Genomic DNA, 16,489 nt, shown 5'->3' on the forward strand with positions numbered 1-16,489 from the left:
TATGCGGTATGATGGTATTGGCGTGACCCCCGTATATGGCAGGGAGTGAAGCCGACTTCGTCCGCGGCCGTCCGCGCCGCTATAAATATAATTTGCCGGGAAATCGATCAACAACCATGTGCTTCCGTTTTGCCGCCCGTCCGTTTGCCTGTGTATTTGTATGCTGGCAGCGTCCATTTGCGCTATTGCTTGGTGACTACAGCACCCGCGCTGTAAACGGCCAACAGCCGTGCTCCGGTTCCGTGCAGATTTATAGGTACGACTGTATAATTCGATTACTTTTCCACCAATGGTGATGGTGATGTTGTGTGCTTCCGTCCGCCAGTTCTTTCGCAGTGCACGCTATATACAGTTTCCAGGAACATTAGGACAATAAACATTGGCGATGCGACAACGGTTCGTGCCGTGGGCTGTCTGATGGCTTCAGCGTTTTCGTTGCATAATGTACATTGTGCACTCTCGAAACAGTGCTTCACTGCAAAGCACGCTCGTAGCCAACCGTTCGTCCTGAATGACGTCGTTCTCTCCCCCTTTCATTTGGTGAAAACGGGAGCCGTACGCCTTTTTGTGACTGTTGCTTGTCATAAAAGTGTGTACGCCACGGCGCTTTCCACAAGTCACGAGTGATAACGGTATCGTTTCGTGCAACATTTCGTGGCAAGGGTACCCTCTTAGAAATGAATTTCACCGCAGGCTCCTATAGCCAACTGTAATCTCGAATTATATCGTTATCTGCCCTGATTTGCTGAAAACAGGAGGCGTACGCCTTCTTTGTGACACTTATGCCTTCTGCAGAAGGCAGGCGTTGCTCAACGACCCATTTAATACTTTGCTCTCCCCGACGAACTCATGCACCCTCACCGCATCCCCATCCTTCATTCTCCTCTATCCTCTATCCGTCCGTCCTTTCTTTGTGTTTTGTGTTTCTTTTCTTTTTCTTTTCTTTCTTTTTTTTTTTTTTGCTATAGTCGTGACGACGTCCACTTCTGTGTGGTCAACAACGGCGAGCCTATCCTGCCATTATTCCCTCAAGACCGTGGCTTTCGGGCGCGACCTTGTTCGCCCCTAGCTTCCAGCGTAGTTCAACTCTACCAAATTGGTGGCGCTGTCGAACACTCTGACGTCATTTGTTTACAAACAGTGAGAGGTCTACTAACGTAACTGGATAAGCGTCACAAAGAGGCATACGCCTCCGGTTTTCAACAAATCATGGGAGAGAACGATATCGTTCGGGATGATGGGTGATGGCTAGGAGAGTGTTATGCGGTGAAGTTGTGTTTCAAGACTAGCATATATGACAATGCAATATCGATCGCGATTTCGTGTTGTCTTTATTGTGCATTTCATCGTATTGGATCATTATAACGTTATATAGCGAAAGAAGGACAACAACAACTTTCTTTTGATCATGAAGATCGGAGTGTTTCGTCGCCAGAGGTGATACTGTACCCTATGCCCTCACAAATGAACTTCACTATACATAGCACGCTCCTAGCCAACAATCATCCCGAATGACGTAGTTCCCTCCCTCGATTTGACGAAAACGGGAGGCGTACGCCATTTCTGTGGCATTCTGCAGTTCGTAATTGTCACAAAAATGGCGTACGCCTCCCGTTTTCGCCAAATCGAGTCAGGAAACTGCGCCATTCGGGATGATATTTGGCTAGGAGCGTGCTATGCGGTGAAGCTCTGTTTTAGAGTGATATCGCTCGCGATAATTGGCGCTGTAAATATAATGCTATCAGGCTTCACAGTAAGGGCAGAAGTGTCCAGCAATGTTGATAATGCTTTTAGGGCAGAGTGTTGGTAAGGAAGATATCATCATGTAGAACATGAGTGCATGATCACACATACAGGTCATCACCCCTCAGTTCTACATACTTATCGCACTAATTAATTTTGATCTCTTTTAGAAACTGAAAGGTGGCGACACTCAACGTTCGCAAAGAACAAGGTCGGAGTCGGCCCCGTATTGGCGAACAGACATCACTTGATATTGAAGTGCAAGGTAAAGGATTTGAGACAGGTTACTAATTATAGTTGGACTTTTTTTTTCTTTCTTTTTTTCTTTTTTGCTGGAACAACAACAGCAATTCTTGTGAATTTCGGTTAACATCCAGTGCCTGCGAGGTGATTTGCGCCATCTGTTGGCCTTTCTCTCTCTCCGCGTCTGTGTGTCGTCTGCTCGCTGTATCGCTGCTGTTTGCAAAACCTTGCATCCAAGTGATTTAAACGAATGTGTGGTTTGCGTTCTTGTGTTACGGAATACACAAACCGTGCACCTTCGCAATGAAATGCTTACTGCACTGCACGAGACACGCACTATCTCGTCTGATGTATCGTCTAGTTGTTTGCGTTCTCAAGAGATGGCGCGCGAGTCGCCTCAGGGTTGGGGCGCTTCTGGAGTCCGTGAGCTTGCTTTGCGTAGCAATCTGTGAAATTCGATTTCTGAAACCTCCATTACAGAAGAACTATGACGTATCTCCGCGTCCAAGTTACAAGCTTTCAGAAAACCATGCGGTTTTTGCAGGTTTGTCATTCACGTTACAGTTGTTAGTGTAAAGTAAACAGTTTGGGCTGTTAAAACAGAACCTCACCACACATAGCATGCTTCTTGCCAACCACCATTCTGAACGATATCATTCTGTCTCCGGATTTGTTGAAAAAGGGAAGAGGAGGAGCCTATCTTGGACACATTATGCACGTCCAAGTTAGGCGCCTCCTCCTGTTTTCGACAAATCAGGAGTCCGAATGATGTCACCCGGAATGGTGGTTGGCTAGAAGCGTGCTAGGAGGCGAGGTAGAGACGCGGTAAGCGTGGCTGTGACTGGTTTGTTATGCGGGCAATGGTAAAGGATGCGCTCCAGATTTTACGAATCACCGCAGTGAGGACATCTCGGATAGTCCACTTTTCGCAAGCGATGACGGCTTTGAGCAGTACACTCCAAGAAAAAAAAATGAGAAAATTTAGGTATTTTGGAGACTAAATGCGTTGCCACAAAAATAATCCCTTTAAGGAGTAAACGCACGGGACTAAAAGAATGTCACAGAGCGAGGACTCCATTTCACGCTGTGTACTAAGAGTCCCAGGCACCTAATTCATATGTGCATGAATGAAAATACTTTGAATTAAACCGTCAACCGTGACATGTCGAGTGATATAAAATCTTGCGACATGCATATAGGACACAATTTCGCAACAAAGAACAGCTAACTATTTCTTACTCTGTGTGGGTGGGAAATTGCCAAGTTAGCTAAGTTATATAGTCTTATGCCATCAAGTTCACGAAATGCACATATTTACGTATAGGCTGTTGCATTGAGGAGACCATTTGCGAAGTTCAGTGACTATTTGCAGTCCTTAGGAGTAAATTTCGAGGTTAAGGGACTAAAACGGGGAGTAATTGCGATCTACGGGACTAGGGTGGGTGGGGGGATAGGTTTAATGGAGTGAAAAAAAAGAAAACGGAAATGTCAGCCAGGCTATTGCCAACTTGCTATTCCGAAAAAGAAACTGAAAAATAAACAAAAGGAAAGAAAAAGAAAGGAACTGAAAAATAAACAAATAGAAAGATGAAGAAAGGAACTGAGAATAAACAAAAGAAATAAAGGAAAGGAAAAGATGAAAGAAAAACAGGCACGCAGTGCAGTGCAGTACAGGCACAAAAGAAAGTCCCAAGAATGTCCAGTCAGAGGGTAGACGCAAGGCCCCGAGTGGCTCCGGACTAACATCTCCATTTTTTTCTTCGTTTTTGTTATTTTTCGTTTCGTTATTTACGAGCGAAAGAAACCGGAAACCACGCTTTCCCTCCCCTCTTCTTTCCTCCTTCCCCCTCCTTCTCGATAAGCGGGACAATGCGGAGAGGCCTCGGATTGGTCCTCCTGAAACGATCTCCCACGATGACTGGACAAACCGTTTGAGGAGACCAATGGGAACCCGCATTGCAGTGTTGGCCTACTTCAGGGAGAGGGAATGCGTCAACTGCTGTTTCTCTCGCTCATAAATCACGAACGACGCAACGGACGAATTCCGTTCCTTTTGTGTTGGCGTCAAGGTAACGGCATATTTCATTCCGGGAGGAGAAATTTTTGCACTTTAGTACCTCCCTTACCCCTTCATTACTGTACCCTATGCTCTCACGCATACGTCGACAAGACAACAAGATGTGCAAGATGTTTTCATTTTCGCTCTCTGTATCCGTCCAGCAGAAATTGAAGGCCAAGGAAGGAAGAGAGAACCCGTTTCGTGAGGGAAGAAGGGAAAATTAAAGGAATAAATAACGAGGCCCCTTGGTGTTTTCTCTCTCACTGTCATCGTGACTGTAATAGGGGCTCGTGGCCTTTCTTCCACATTCGCACGGGTTGGCTGAACAATGGCATTTTATAGCGGGCCAGTTCTTTTTTCTTTTCTTTTCTTTGCTTTTTTTTCTTTATATCGCGGTGCCGGTATACAGAGCGGAAGATTGCAAGTGCATGATAACCGATAAAGAAAAGAAACGAAAAAGTGTAGCGCACGATGATGGTTGAGTGGTGGACTATCATGAAATGTATGCGTGCATCTTATCTCACTTTTCCTTTCTATTAATCTTTTTTTTTTTTTTTTCAGTTTCTACGCAGTGAATGAGACCGTAATGGGTTACGAAATTGAAGCCGTGCAAGTCATGTGCCCTGTATAGGCATAGGTGTTGCGTTTAAGTGGAGATATGAATGTCTGATAGGAAGCAGTGAAAGAACATGTGATTTGAATTACGATTAGCCGTACAACTTTCGGGAAGAAATTGTGGGATGTTGTTACTTGACTAAAGAAGAAAGGGTCTCAGATACTACGGTTCTTCTTTCGACGTACATTGTTGCTTTTTATTTTAGATGTCGTTTAATTGGGACACGCGAATATGTCTGCTAACTCTCTTTGATGTGTATCGTTGGCTGCAAAATGGCCTGAATATTTGAACTACTATAGTCAGTGACAACATAAGTCATACACTTGACCACGCCCCCACACAAGAATCGCTCCGCGCGCGCGAATGTACATACACTCTTAAAAATAAACTTCACCGCATAGCACGCTCCTGGCCAACCATAATCTCGAATGATATCGTTATCTGCCCTGATTTGTTGAAAGCGGTAGGCGTACGCCTTTTTTGTGACAATTATGAACAGCATAAGTGTCACAAAAAGGCATACGCCTCCCGTTTTCAACAAATCAGGGCAGATAACGATATCATTCGAGATTATGGTTGGCTAGGAGCGTGCTATGCGGTGAAGTCCATTTTTAAGAGTGTAGTGCGGCGAGGCCAAGTGGGGACTGGGGAGAGAGAGAGCGGCGGGAGGCCGGCACTACATCGCGAAGCGGGGGCGTCGTGCATAGGCTGGTAGCCAATCGCGGGAGACTTCCACGTACAGTCTTAGAAATGAACTTCACGGCATAGCACGATCCTAGCCAACCATAATCTCGAACGCTATCGTTATCTACACTGATTTGTTGAAAACGGGAGGCGTACGCCTTTTTTGTGACAATTATGAACAGCATAAGTGTCACAAAAAAGGCGTAAAGGCGTACGCCTCCCGTTTTCAACAAATCAGTGTAGATAACGATATCATTCGAGATTATGGTTGGCTAGGAGCTTGCTATGCGGAGAAGTTCATTTCTAAGAGTGTATGAGTGGGCGGTCCCAATTGTATAGGACTTAAGTTGTCACTGACTATACAGGGTGTTTCAGTTAAATCCCCGGGCTAAATAATTCGCGAACCGGTGCACCAATCGAATAACTTTCTTTTTTACAAGTATCTGTCCGATACCGCCTACAAGATGCGCACCGCGTGAATGAGCGGGAGGCGCTCATTATTTAAATAAAAATGCAAATGAGTTTCGTAAAAAAGCGTAACTTCTAAAGCAGGGCGCTGTCGGTATTAAAATGGGTACTACCCCTTTTGGGACCTTCAGTGGACACCTTTCAGAGAAAAATCTGCCACCGAAGCGGGTCATTTGTTGCAGTAATTAATTGGTTTCGGTTTACGTATTTTTGTCGCGGCTGGTCGCGGCGAAGCGCAAAAAGACGCTCTTTCACTCCCTTATCCATCAATGAATTACGTCCTTACACCAATGAATTACACCAATGAATTACACCAATGAATTACGTCCTTTTGCGCTTCGCCGCGACCAGCCGCGACAAAAATACGTAAACCGAAACCAATTAATTACTGCAACAAATGACCCGCTTCGGTGGCTGATTTTTCTCTGAAAGGTGTCCACTGAAGGTCCCAAAAGGGGTAGTACCCATTTTAATACCGACAGCGCCCTGCTTTAGAAGTTACGCTTTTTTACGAAACTCATTTGCATTTTTATTTAAATAATGAGCGCCTCCCGCTCATTCACGCGGTGCGCATCTTGTAGGCGGTATCGGACAGATACTTGTAAAAAAGAAAGTTATTCGATTGGTGCACCGGTTCGCGAATTATTTAGCCCGGGGATTTAACTGAAACACCCTGTATAGTCACATCAACAACGGATGCGTGTCAGGGTTGCAATAACTAAAAGCAATATGACTAAGAGTAGCATGGCATAGCTGTTAGATAATAATGATATCACCAGCTACCCATTTGGAGTCATGAAATAAGAAGACAGCTGCAGCCGCACTTCGCGACGTAAATATAGTGCACACACTTATTGGATGGACAGCTTTATCTTTTTAGCCTACAACATCTAGTCAGTAAGATAAATACAATCTGAAATACTTTCACCATCACCTCAAGTATCATTCTCGGAGCTTAGATTAGATCATGTTGCAGCACAGGGTAAATGACGCAAAAGTGGGCATTAAAATTATATCCGGAAAATTACTACCGCTACAAGATTATGGCAAAGATGTGGACCAAGCATCTATAGATATGAACCTTCAGAGAATATGTGGTTGATCTTTCATGTATCTGCCTATTCTATAAGGAATGTTTGTTTAAAAAAAACACAAAGAGTTAGTATAAAAAATTCGTTACAGTGCAGCACTTATGTGCTTAAAGCACAACAAATAAAAAAGAAAGAAAACATCGACCATGAACGGCAACATTTGGCGCCGTGCCCAATCTATCTATTTTCTGTTAAATTAAAACAAAACAAAACCAGGAACTATTGATGCATTAGCTTGAACGAGTTCTACCTCAGTTCATTTCTGGTCTGACATCTATGCGCACGGTGTCCACCCTAATTATGGACAGCATTTTATAAAATATTTTAATGTATTTTGGTTTATTTTATTTATAGTTTAATTATTTTTTTAAATATATTGAAATGACAATGAACGGCGATATATTCAAGGTCATGTGGCCTGAGTGACTTTTCGCGCTCTCTTCCACCCAAAAGAGAAAATAATTTCAATTCAATTCAAATTCAAATGTAGACCGCATTATGGCCGCCGTATATAACAACTAGAGCCCTGCACCATCCGCGGTTGGAAGCGGATATCCGCGGATATCCGCAAGTACTTGCGGATTCTGATGAAAATTCAGAACTTTCTGCGGTGTGCGGATCGGATGCGGATGGCGCTAGGTCGGATGCGGATATACCGCGTGCTGTAATTTTTCCACCAGCAATTTATTTGTATTGCGCTCCGACAGCGAGCGCATGCTCGGGTTCACCTTTGACCATGCACGGCCAAGACGGGAGAGAAGGCATTCTGGCGTCTCGAACCGCGCGAGCACCGACGAGGTAGCGTTCCACGCGTTCCAGAAGTATCTCCATAACGCGTTTGTTGAAATGTTTACCTTTGCTTGTCGTCGTGAGTCGTTCCGTGACAGCATGGAGGCATCCGAAATTATACCAACATATGCTTCCGGCGGTCTTTACGCGTCCTTCGAAACGTGCGGATTTTGCGGATCGGATGCGGATGGTGCGTTTTGGTTAGCGGATTGGATGCGGATGTAAACTGTTGTGTGTGCTGCGGATGCGGATAACGGTTGCGCGGATGCGGGTCGGATGCGGATGCCAAAAATCTCATCCGTGCAGGGCTCTAATAGCAACCTCCTGGAGTATGAAGGGAATTGCCTCTTCTTCTCAACTAACTGAGCAGGAGTTGGGAGTCTGTGGTTGCACAAAAGGGAGCCTGCAGCTCCATTTCTTGTGAGTTTCGCCAATATGGCAGTGACTATCATAGTGACACTCTGTAGTGAGCATCACATGTACTACTGTGTCTAGTTCACAACTTGTTGTTCTTTAGTAGCGGCTGGATATGTCGCTATTCTTCAAGAATGCACAGAAGGCTTTCATTGCCCTGTCTTGTTGTTGAGGTCTGGGCCAAGGTCCAAGAATCTCGTAGAAGCTGAACGGAAGGTTGTCAAGTTTTTCCAGTGTCGTTTGAAGTTTTATTTTATGTTTCTCAAACACTGGGCAATGCATTATGACGTGATGCGTATCTTCAGGGACGTTGCGAAAATATATCTCTCTCTGGCTCTCGTCCTGACCGGTTCCATACCGGTTCCCTGGATTTCTACCCGTCAACCTCCTGGAGTGTTTTCCAACGAATTCTGACTAATCACCTTTATAATTATGAGAGGCACTCCCACCACCACGATCACGTCCAGCATCGTCATCGCCACTTCGATCATTCCCGTCATCTCTCATCGTCATCACTGATCATTGTCACCACTCATATTAGACCCCTAGCTATGGGGTAGCGTTCCACTCCTAGAGTGGAAACCCCCCCCCCCCCCACTTCATCATCACAATATATATGTTGTTGTTGTATGAGAGGCACACAGAAGTTCGGCGTAATGATGACACTTGTTTCTTTCGGTGCGCTGAAGCCGTTTTCAGAGTAACCGAAAAGAAAGAAAAAAAGAAAAGAAAACCGGCAAATCTGGAAGTCATTTTTGTCGCCACGCTTTTTCTGTTTTTCTCCTTTTCTGCTTTTTTCTGTTTTTCTGCTTTTTCTGTTCCCGTTTTTCTTTCGCTTTTTTGTACCATTATGCACGGCATAATGGTAAAAATAGTCGAGAACGTTGTCATTCGGGATGATAGTTGGCTAGGAGCGATCTATGTGGGTGAAACTCAGTTTTAAGGGTGTAGGATCCCTCTCGGTTGGCAAAGATGTCATTTGTTGTGGTCAGCTTATAATATATTCAGCACGTAACATTGTACCGCAGAGCAAACTGCACTCACTGTACAGCGATTCAGTGCAAAGCAGTGCGATTCACTGAGCGACGCGTCCTCCAGCGCCAACTTGAAGCCACTGGGACACCCTCACTTGCCCTTCCTCAACTGCTTGGGCCTTCGGTCAATCCTGCGCATCAGCTACGAGCTCTTCAAGCCCTCATCACCTTCTTAGCAGCAACAGGGCTCCTGCGTGAACTCTGAACATTCATCATCATTCACCATCTTCTCCCCCTCAAGAAATGGGATAGGGTGCCGCCTCAGCGGCGAAACAACCCATTACATCATCATTTCTTATTTGTTGTTGTTGTCAGTGCAAAGCTTAGGCGCTCAAGATAATCATATGCTTTGGAACGACAGTATGAGTTCAAACGTTTGATCCCTATTAACGGTTGTATTGGACACAATATTACCCCTAATAGAGGATGAGTAAAATCTATGATGAGATAGATAGATCAAAATATTTATAAGGTGAACGCCGTGCTCGATTCTTTTATGTTCCATCGAAGGTGGATCTCAAGATGAGAATGGAGTAGCCAGTTCTGACTGGGTCGGGACTAACCTCTCCATATTTTTCTTTCTTTCTTTTCCAATCCAATCCAATGAGAATGGAAAGCTATCTGACATTAATTTTAAAACATTTCTACGCGCTATTTTTTGCGAAGCTCAATTTTTCTTATTTATGTTTACGAGCGGTACACGACTATCTTAAATGTCCATGAAACGGTTTTCTCAATATTTGATGCTCTGCTCTAAATACGGCGTTGCTTTCGGTACTTCGTTTTTTTTTGTTTTTTTTTTAATACTTGCCAGGATATTTTGTCCGCTACAAAGAGTAAGCCCCTGACGTAACACGACGGGCTAAAATGAGGCCTTATATTCTGAGGAAGCTTATTTTCCTCTTATAGCTCTTGGCTCTATAAAACCCCAACGCCTTTCTAATCTCCACCTTAGCTGTTCTTTTATGTTTGTCTCGATCTACACTGACTGTTTGACTTCTTTCTCGATGGCCTTTTCAGCGTGGCAACAATGTATGCCCGTGTCGGGTATATATATACTTCACTCCGTTTCTCTGCTCCATTACATCGGGGCCAAAGCGCCCACAAAAATTACCCTCATTCCAGTTTTTTTCCTTCGTTTTTTTTTTGTAATTTTCTTTTTTATTTTGTCTCGTTGCGTATATTCTTTTCAAGACGACTCTTAAATGTGAGCCAAGCGATTCAAGCGCGGACGTGCCGCGGTTTTCTTTTATTTATTTTTTTCACAGTTATCGATTTTTCCTCCCGTCCTTCTTGTCTACGATACAACCAAGTAATACGATTACTTGATTAGATACTTGATTAGATTGGATACGAACAGTTTAAGGGCTACTAGATCGCAAACATTTCTCCACGCGGAGTGAAAGATTGCTGTTACCTTGAAATCACAAAAGGAACGGGATTCTTCCGTTGCGTCGTTCGTGACTTAATGCGCGAGAAAGAAACGGCCAATTTACGCTTTCCCTTTCTCTCTCCTTCTCAAGAAGGCCGACGACAATGCGGAGAGGGCCCTCATTGGTCTCCGCAAACGACTCGCCCAATCATCGCGGGAGATCGTTCGAGGAAGACCATTCAGAGGCCTCTCAGCATTGTCGGGCTTTCTAAGAAGGAGAGAGAGAGGGAAGGCGTAAATTGGGTTTTTTCTATCGATCATAAATCACGAACGACGCAATGGATGAATCCCGTTCCCTTTGTGTTGGTTTCAAGGTAACTGCATCTTTTATTCCGCGAGGAAACGTGTTTGCATCTTTAGTGCCCTTTTAAATCTACCTAAGTTGTGGCCAGGACGATGCTGTGCTGAGTAGGTATACACCCTAAGAAAGAAAAAAGAGAGTGGGGAAAAAATTTAAGTCCTTTCGGAGACTAAGTGGAGTGTCGTAAACATTAGTCCGTTTCGGGGTTCATTCATTTGATTTCATTCATTCATTCATTCATCTGCGGTGCTGTGGAGTAAATTTGAGGATCAGACGACTAAAAAGTGCAATCTAATTCCATTGAGTAATTACAATCTAGGAGACTAGAAGCTGTAATTAGGCTACTCCCCAATCCATCACACCACCATCATCCCCATGAAATCATGATTTCTTTATATGTGTGTAACTGTATGAATTTGAATTGCGTCGGAAAATTATATTGAGGTGTTGAAAGCTATGGGACGTCTAATTCAAACAGAAATAACAATTCCCGAGATTACGGGAGGTGGAAGCGGGGGAAGGGAAGAGGGGGAGCGAGAGGGGGAGAACATTGTATGAGCCTCAATTAGTTCAATTTTACTGCGCGAAAGTATAGCGACGTTTCACAAGTGCCACCAATCGCGTTTTTCTTTTTATTTTCTTCTTTCTTTTTCTAAATGAAACTTAAGCTTGTGATTTACACGGTCGGCTACGAACTCCAACTCGAAATGAGCGAGGCTCATGGTAGTTTGGGTTAGAAAAGGAAAAGAACGAAAAGGGAATGAGAAAATGGAAGAAAAAACAGAAAGGAGAAAGACTATGGGAGAAACGCAGTCTTATCTATAAGAAAATAACGTACCCAGATTACTATCATTATTTGCGTTTCCGCGTCTCTTTCTTATAGTCATCTCCCAGACTCTCGTGGGCACACTCTAAATAAATACTCGAAATGCTTGAAATAGTGTCCAGTATAGCTCATAATTTCATGTAGTATCAAGTTACGTAAACTCGGCCGCGACCCAGTACTACGCAGTTTATCGCAGAGTTCAGTGTTTCATATGGCCGGAGTGTTTGTACATCGGCATGATTTCGTAATGCTGTCATAAGGTTTATGTTTTATACTACTATACAATATAAATATATTACTCGTGTGACCCAGTGTTTAGTGGTCTCCAACGGCTCTAATTTAGGGACTTTCCCATGATTTGCACCTTACGGGGTATCGAAATTTTGTAGAAAGCAAAAGGTGACTATTGCCACGTACATTTAGGGAGTGACTTTTTCGGGTTCAATGCCTTTCTCAGATTCGGAGGAGATCGGGCGCTATTGTTAAATCTGTAATTCAGAGAGAAATCGGGCGATAATTGTGCCTTCGGGTGTTATAGGGTGTTTTTGTTTCTCCTCTTGTCTACTAAGGACTTCTTGTTTCCTTTCTTGTTTTCTTTTGTGTGGGTGACCTACCAGCGCTAATCCCCACAGGCATAGACAGTGCTGACACACGGGTGTATTTCTGGGAACGTGACCCATTCTTACACGCGTTGCACGTGGCGACCTTTATTCGTCTTCAGTGGAAACGTCACTTGAGGATTTCACAGTGAACGGAATTCAGGGAGAAATCGGGTTCAACCCGAATTGGTCGGAGGTCAGTTCGGGAGGTGATAACCGTGCGGAGTCGGGATTAACCAGAAAAAGTCACTCCCTACGGGTATATTCATACAAAAATGCATTGGTATCAGAAAATAGACGAGTTCAGAAAATCCCAGTGCTCTTTGCGCACGCATTGCAACCTGGGCGCTTGCTGAGCGGGGGAACGAAAAATAATCCTTCATATTTAGCCTTCGCTGACCTTGACACGTCGTGGACAATGGACTAGTAGGGGAGAAATCGGAACAGTTTGGAGGCCGCCCGTTTCTTTCGTATTAGTAAACTCCCACAGTTCAAAGCGGCGCTAAGCACTCTGGGATTTTCTGAACTGAAGACACCACTGCGCCAAGTCCTTCACGGACGAAGATTCTAGTCTCGATGAAGCATACACTCTTAAAAATGATGGTGGTGGTGGTGATAGTGAAAGGGCTAGCCGTTGTCGGCCTCACATATGTGGGCAACGTCACGACTGACGCCCTGGGGAATGTGCGTCCTGGGCCGACTTCTAAGGGAACTGTGTCGAAATATGTCTGAAATGACATTCACCACATAGCACGCTCCTAGCCAACCATCATCCCGAATGACAACGTTCTCGCCCCTGATTTGTTGAAAACGGGAGGCGGAGACTATTTTGTATCCATTATGTATGAGATAACAGCATCGCATCCGCATCGCATCCGTATCTATCCGTATCCGTATCGCATCCGTGGCCAGCATGCACATTTACATAATCGCCGCAAATCAAACGAACGTCGCGCATCGAAAAAAATTACAACATGCTGATGGTTCTAAAGAAGTGCATGTGTTTTCACGCACCGATAAATGTGGGACAAAGCTCCCCTTGAAGTCAGCCCAAAATGTATACTTGCATAATAGATACAAAATAGGCTCCGCCTCCCGTTTTCAACAAATCAGGGGCGAGGACGTTGTCATTCGGGATGATGATTGGCAAGAAGCGTGCTATGTGGTGAAACTCATTTTTAAGAGTGTACTTTCTTGTTCCGGAATGACAAAGTTTGCAATAATATTAACGCCACCTCTGAACATCGCGGGCGTTCCGCTTGGGTCGACTTTATAGGGAACCCAAGTGACATTTGCCGAGAGAGTCTGGAAGCGTCCTAGGGATAAGACCCAGACAGCGCAACCGGGATTCGAACCCGGGTCACCCTGTACACGTTCTCTTTTTACGTTGGCACTGAAGAAAAAAAAAACGCATCTCGCACAATTATGAATCGAGAACTCCACCATTAAAATAATCGAGACTTTATTATTGTTGAAACCGAAACTCAACTAGCATTTCAAACTTCAAAACGCCATCTCTTACACGATGAGTAACAGCGTGTCCTGTGACGTTGTTTCCTTGGTCGTACCTGTTGCATTTGTCTGGAAGACTTTGTCTTTTCTGTGTTTTCTTTTTCTTGTTCTTCTTTTTTTTTTCATATTTTGATTTACTACGTGTACACACGGTTATCGCTTCCAAAAGTTGTTTACCCCAACGTCTTACTTCTCACATTACTATCGATATCCAGTGTCTCATTTAGACCTCCATGCCACCTACACATCTTGCACGCGGAGATTCGAAAGGCCCTCATATTGCAAAATGTGACGTCTACATTACAGCGCAACCTTTACAAATTTCTGAAACCGTACCCCCGTCGTTTCAAAACTACAGTAACGAACACGCAAATGCTACAAGGAAAGTAGCAGCAGACGACAGGTACGACAGGAATGTATTCCACCCACGTTGCCAGACTATCTCTAGTTTCCCGCCAAAGTGGAAATGTAATTATATCGGCGCTAGCTAGATCTTTGACAGTGACAGAGCTTGTGCGTTCCTATCGAGTGATGACGCAGATAAAGAGATTGCTTCACCTAAATACTCTATCTATTTGTAAATTCTGGTAAATTAATGTTCCACACACGCTGTGACAAAAAGGCAGCGTACTCCAGTAGCTGTAAATGACAGGACGGATGATAAGAATAACTGACCGTAATAACTCTACATAACAAAATACCGTAATAATCATACTGACATAATAATTTTGCTTCTGAGATTTTCACATTGGTGCTGTTGACGTAAGTTCGTGGAGTATCATTAAACTTCGTTGAATCAGTCAGTTTTGTTTTACTTTGTTCTTAAGCTAAAAGCCGTTGATTCCGGCTAAGCTCTAAGATTAATAACATACATTCATGCTCATAATCTTTTGCCTTAAAAACCATTTCAGTTGTACAACCTGCAACTGTGACGTTCGGGAAGTATCGAAAATAAATAAATCAATTTGAAGATAACACTCAACCGCATGAATTATGAATTAACCGTTTACAGCTCAATTAAGGTCCCTGACGACATCGGATACGGCAGATAAAACAGCGGTAGCGTTTATGTGGCTTTTAGATCGCGGTTCCCCAAAGAGCCTCGCATATTAAACGCATAAGAAAACCATGACGAAGAGCAATAGTACGCGTACACGTCAAACATATAGGCTGTATGTCTCGTTGTCTAGAATGGCCCTTTTATGCAAAGCAGGAAATGTCTATAAACGAGCGTTCGGCGAGCGCTGCCCGTTATGGTTCATTCCGGTGTATGTCTCTTGCAAGAAACGATAGACGGAACAGACTTCAGTTTGGCAATATAAGCGTACAGCAAACAGGTACGTACATAGCAGACGTTTACGGGGAACTTCAGTGAAAGTCACACAGCCACGTCAAAATCCTCTTCGAAAAAAACGGAGTCATATAATAGTGTTCAAAGTAAAATCATCGAAGGCACGAGGCTTTTTTTTTTTTTTTTCGTACCTTAACACACGACTCTTCCGCAGAATCGAACAAGTTGACTGTCTATCAAAAACCTTTATCGCGCAATTCTGTTTCGCTCTGAGTTCGATTTTATTTTTTCTTTCCAAGGGCTCCAAACTGCATGCAGTCAAAAGAATCACATCATCCGATCCACTTTCGTCTGGTCATTTTCAAATAATATAAGTTACATATATCAATGACGACGTGTATTTGAGAACCGGAATGCGCTAATATCGCGCGATTTCGTCTAGAAAAACCTGCAGTAAAACCTCGCGTCTGCAGAGAGTTTACTTTGGGCATGCCGCATAGTACCGGTCTGCGCTTCGGCGCATTGATATGCAAGCTTCGGCGATTGAAACATTATAATAACGTGCATAAAGTGGTTGAGACGCTTTGTGTAAGCGCGTATTTAAGTATGTTCTAAAATGCAGCACATAGCACGTAGCAGGCAGCATCAACCTAGCAGCCGCCTCCCCCCTCGTTAGAGTTTCTCATCTGCCAGTTTCCGGAGCGTTTCTGCTTGGCACGCGAAGGAAAGAAAATGCTTAGGAGAGGCAAACCTGTTCACCGGCGGCCCCGCGAGGCACCAGGGTGCCGCTCCCATGTCCACAGATCTGCAGCAATGACGAGAACATCCAAAATCCGGATCTAGCGTTTCGGAGACATGGCTGCCGAACAATCTCTCCCCTCTCGCCGGCTGCTATTCCGCGGAGCGGCTGTCATGGGAGGCTGCCACGGTTGCCAGACTGCGGCGTGGATTTCGTAAGAAGCCGTGTCGTCTGCTTTGATAATGCAGACGCGCATTCCTTTATATTATCCTAATTGTAAGTAAATACTAAAATACTGGTCCGCACAGAGACGAAACATGAAAATATGCGTTCAAGCAACGTTTAAAAAGAGGGTGGTTCTTTCGTGTAACATGAACTTAATTGGGATATTCGTGGTACTGTGACAAAAGAAACATGGTTATGGAATATCTTATTTTTGCGTTCTGTAGTGTCGCTGAAACAGAGACAGAACAGAAATTTTGTTGCGCGAGGAGGAGGGAAACCGTCAGCGAAAGATGTCGCTCTGTAAATCGTGCTTCACTGCAGCGACACGTAAGATGAGGAGAAGCCCAACTCTTGCGTCTGCGGGAAAAGCCCGCTGTGTTGCGCCCGTTCGCGGATAAAGAACAGGCATAAACTTCAGTGTAG

At 44.2% G+C, this 16,489-nt stretch overlaps 1 protein-coding gene across 2 annotated transcripts in view; it reads right to left on the reverse strand.

Annotated features, from left to right (window-relative positions):
• LOC135391247 (rho GTPase-activating protein 100F-like) overlaps positions 1–15,996 on the reverse strand; it is a 50,575-nt gene extending 34,579 nt beyond the window's left edge. For both annotated transcript variants that reach the window (XM_064621418.1, XM_064621417.1), the window contains exon 1: positions 15,854–15,996. The gene's annotated coding sequence lies outside the window, so the exon portion shown is untranslated. The remainder of the gene's footprint in view (positions 1–15,853) is intronic.
• Between the last annotated feature and the right edge of the window lie 493 nt (positions 15,997–16,489).

Source organism: Ornithodoros turicata, chromosome 4, assembly GCF_037126465.1.
Source record: "Ornithodoros turicata isolate Travis chromosome 4, ASM3712646v1, whole genome shotgun sequence".
Taxonomy (NCBI): Eukaryota; Metazoa; Arthropoda; class Arachnida; order Ixodida; family Argasidae; genus Ornithodoros; species Ornithodoros turicata.